Consider the following 4,443-nt stretch of genomic DNA (forward strand, 5'->3'; position numbering starts at 1 on the left):
CACCAGGATAAACCACATTGCTTAGAAAAGGGACCTGGCACAAAATGTTCATGCAATTGCATGCCCTTCCATTCTAAATAAAAAAAAATTATTGTGCGCATACTTATTTCATAATCATGCTAATTTTGAATTGCATTCACTCAAACTGACCAAAAAATAAAAATAAGTAAACGTTGGGGTGAACAACTGAAAATCTTGATATTTGATTGATGTTGGGGTGAGCAAACCAAAATTGGTGCATTACCCCAAAGTCATCATATTTGGGTGACGTTGGGGTGAAAAACCCAAAACCATGATACTGATGGTTTTGGTGATGGGAGATCACTCTAAAATCATGACATACCACTATTCCCACGAGCCGATGATTTTGATGTGACATTTGTGGGAATGCATGCTCCTAAAGATATACCGTAAATCCTCTAATACAGGCCTGGGCCTGTATTTGACTCAAGCTCATCAAGCTCCAGGCCTTTATTGGAAGGAGGGCCAGTATTAGAGGCAGGCCTCTATTTCTATTTGAGCAAAATGAACTAATGGTTCGCTGGAGTTTTTGACAATTAATATCGCGCCCACATTTTCAAAGTTAAACACATTTCTTTTAACAACAGTAGTTTCTGCTTCAGCCATCTCCCCCCTCCCCCTGCGCAGCGGCCGCAAACTCACTGATGCGCCTGCGGCCTCTCGGAGTTCCTGCTGCTCTAAACATTAAAATAATTATTTCATTTTCATTTCCTCACTTCTGATTACCTTCAGTGGTGTCTGTTTGTTGCAACCAGGTACAAAAACTAACGTGTTTTTATTTGACTATTTTTCTGTCCTGCCTGTTTATTATCTTCCTGCATCTCCTCTCAATCCTAAAGAGAAACTGCTACCTGGGTTCATATATATTCACCTTATGAGTTACCTTTGAACTGCCGTTCTAAAAGATCTACCGACCGCAAAAACAGCAGAGTACTCGCTGCTTGCCGGCCGCATCAGTGATCGGTGCGTCACCGGATGACAAGGTGATGCGCCCCGCTCCACAGCGAAACGCATCAGGCGCAAATAAAAGACAGAAAACATCAAAGGAAATGAACCGACATGAACGATCGCGTGTTAAATAATTTGGCAACACCTGATTGTTACTGTGGCCGTGCTCAGGAGGCAGATCCGACCGCAAAAACAGCGGAGCGCTCCCTGCTTGGCGGCCGCATCAGTGATCAGTGCGTCGGAGGACAAGGTGTGCCCCGCTCCACAGCAGCGAAACACATCAGGCACAAATAAAAGACAGAAAACATTAAAGGAAATGAACCGACATGAACGATCGCGTGTCAGTATCGACGCTCTGGCACAGCGCGTTGTCCCCCCGAGCGCTGACAGCAGGCTGCTGTCTTTTCCGAGGACTGCATCTTGCCGGTCATTATCACGTGACAGCGACTAGTCGACGACAGGCATAAAAAGTCACTATAGTGAAGTCGACTAGTTCATACAACCCCTATTGCTAAAAAGTGTTCTGCAGCGCACGTTCTCTTTGAACTCGATATCAAATTTTCGCCTCCTCTGCCTCTCCGCACGGTTAAAGTTACCCTCGCGGTCTATCACTGGCAAATCAAAAGTGAGACGATGACACAACCGCCCCCCGTACTTGCTTGTTACCACATTCCACCCGGCCACAATAAGAGACCGGCCATTATTCACCTCCGCTGACTTCGACACCGGCCAAAATTGGAGACCCGGCCTTTAATTGAATACCGTCCTGTATTGGAGGATTTACGGTATATATTTTTCCAGTGAAGAAGAGCAGGTGGCACATGTTGGGATTTTTACTGGCTAGCCAGATTGAAACATCCGCACAACCAAAATGAGGAATTTTTCAATGTTTATTGCTAAAAATTTCACCGTGTTGAATCGAGTCACTTATAAACGGTAATAGGACGCCTCCCACGGCCGAGCCGCTCGTTTTGATGTATAACTTGTGGGGTGCACACTGCAGTTTGAGCTGTATTGACGTCCCTAACCCTAGTAATAAAGAGATCAAATACTAGATGAATACCAATAAGGGCCCTACTTACAGCAGCAGCAGCAACAGGTCCCTCAGGTGCACTAAATAGAAATGTGTGGCATCACGCATGACATCATGAAGCAACAATAAAATGCTACAACAGCAAGTCAATTCATAGTGCAAAAATGAATGAATGAATTATTTTTGCACAATTAATAAAGCTGTTGTTAATGTATTTGTATTGTAGCTTAATGATGTCGTCAGCAGCCTCACACATTTCTGTTTAGTCTTTGGACTGACAGCACATCATTCTGCTGGACTCACTCAGAGGTGAAACATCTCAGAAAGAGAACGCTTATATTGTTCTGTTTAATTCAACAGATATCCATCGTTATATTTTTTTTACTAATTTAGTAAATTTAACTTATCTGATTACACTGAGATACTCTAACCCACATCACCAGGTGTGATCACAAAAAACAGCCCAAGAAATTATTAGACTCAACGAGTTGCTACACAAAGAAAGATCTCTGAGACATCAAGAGAAGAAACAGGTCGAAAAGCTGAAGGAAGAACTCCGAAAAGCACGACGCAAGTTCAGATCTCCACAAAATCTACAAATTAACGGCAATTTACAAGAAACGTATAAAGGTTCATCTGAGGATATGGGTGTAAAATATTCACATCCTTCTTCTGAGGATGAACTGGAACTTGATGAAAGGATAAAAACTCAAGAAGAAACAAGGACAAGTCATGAAATAATGGAAAATATGATCGCAGAAAATGATTCTCATCTGGTTTTGCATAAGGAACTGCTAGCTGCAGAAAAATCCAATGTTCTCACTGCAAAACAACAGGCAGAACATTTTAAACAGGCATTTCTTACAGAGAAAGACTCATGGTGACACAAAGGCAACATTTTATACATTACTCAACAGTTTGACAGCAGATTATGACTCTTTCAAGGTTTCACATCAGGAACAGGTGAAACAATATGAAACGAGTGTCCTCACCACTAAACAAAGGGCAGAATATTTCGAGCAGAAGTTTGAAGGCCCCCATTTCAAAATACAATTCCGCGATAGTCAAATGTGTTAACTGATAACTCATTTGATCATTCATTTTATCACCAGTTTTATTATTTATAGATGTTTTTGAACATGTTACATGAAGAGAAAATGAAAAAATGGTAAGGAGATGAGATTATTTATAATATGTGACAATTATTTACAGATAAAAAATGTGGACCAGTTATGTACAGTTACAGCACCTGAGTGATTCTTCCTGGACCATTTATGTAAACTGAGTGATCAGGAAGTCTTTAACAGTGTAGCTGGATCTGCTGCTGGAGGATCAGACCTGTGGCTGGACGTTTCTGGTCAGAGGATGGATCATCATACAGGACGGTCTGCAGAGACAGCTTTGGGACACTTCCTCTCACTGTCCACTCCCATCGTCCATCTACAGGGACTGCTGGGCTGGCTCAGACGACAGCTGTTACATCTCAAATATGTATTCAGAAATATGAAATGAGGAGATGGTTTATGATCAACTAGTATAGCTATTGTAACTCTTCAGCAAATAAAACCACAGTGTTGTTTTTTTAATAGAGGTTCCTACATAAATGACTTGCCTGTTAACAATAGTGGTGGTTTGCTGGTACCTCCTCCAGGACAGAACACCACTGGCCTCCTCCTCCACACACACATCTTCTTCAGGCTCATCCTCCTGTGTACCTCCAAGACCTGTCAAGCATCCTGCCCCTGGATTTGAACACAAGTTGCTTTTGTCAGTTGCCTCTCTGAGTTCACAGTTTCTCTGTTTCAAATAGCGTTTTTAGCCCCATTTTTCCGGGGACCCATGGTGCGGAAGTAGGTGGGCGTGAATTGGCTCCAAGTGGGCAGGGACTAACTTTAAATGCCCGGTAGTTGTGGCATTTTTAGTCAGTGTGTGTGTGTCGTCTCTTTTCTTTTTCTCTTTTTTTCTTTCCTTTCAATCCTTTTCCTTAAAATGTTTATACCTTTTTTTTACACTTTCACTTTACAGCATAAGCGAAATTAGGGTAATCATGTAAACATCACCTGTCATGATTTTAGCTAATTTCTACTTTCACTTCAGTTTCAGCAGTCAGAATTCAAACAGCATTTCTGCAAGAATGGCAATTTATCTGGTAATTACCGTAGTAGTAGTAGCAACAACAACAACAACAACAATAATAATAATAATAATAATAATAATAATAATAAAAACATTCCTGAAGAAATTTTAAAAGAGACCTGCCTGCTGGCATAACAGCAGGTCCATTAATAATAATTATAATATTCTAAACCTTTATAGGCTATATCAAAATTAACAATTCCTCTTGATTTTAAACTTTTGTTTTACCACGCGCCAAGGCAACTGTTTCTGAATAAGGCTGTTCAGAGTTTGAGATGAAACCGTTATATTAGTGAGGGAAAAGA

This window comes from Nothobranchius furzeri, chromosome 3 (genome assembly GCF_043380555.1).
Source record: "Nothobranchius furzeri strain GRZ-AD chromosome 3, NfurGRZ-RIMD1, whole genome shotgun sequence".
NCBI classification, from domain to species: Eukaryota; Metazoa; Chordata; class Actinopteri; order Cyprinodontiformes; family Nothobranchiidae; genus Nothobranchius; species Nothobranchius furzeri.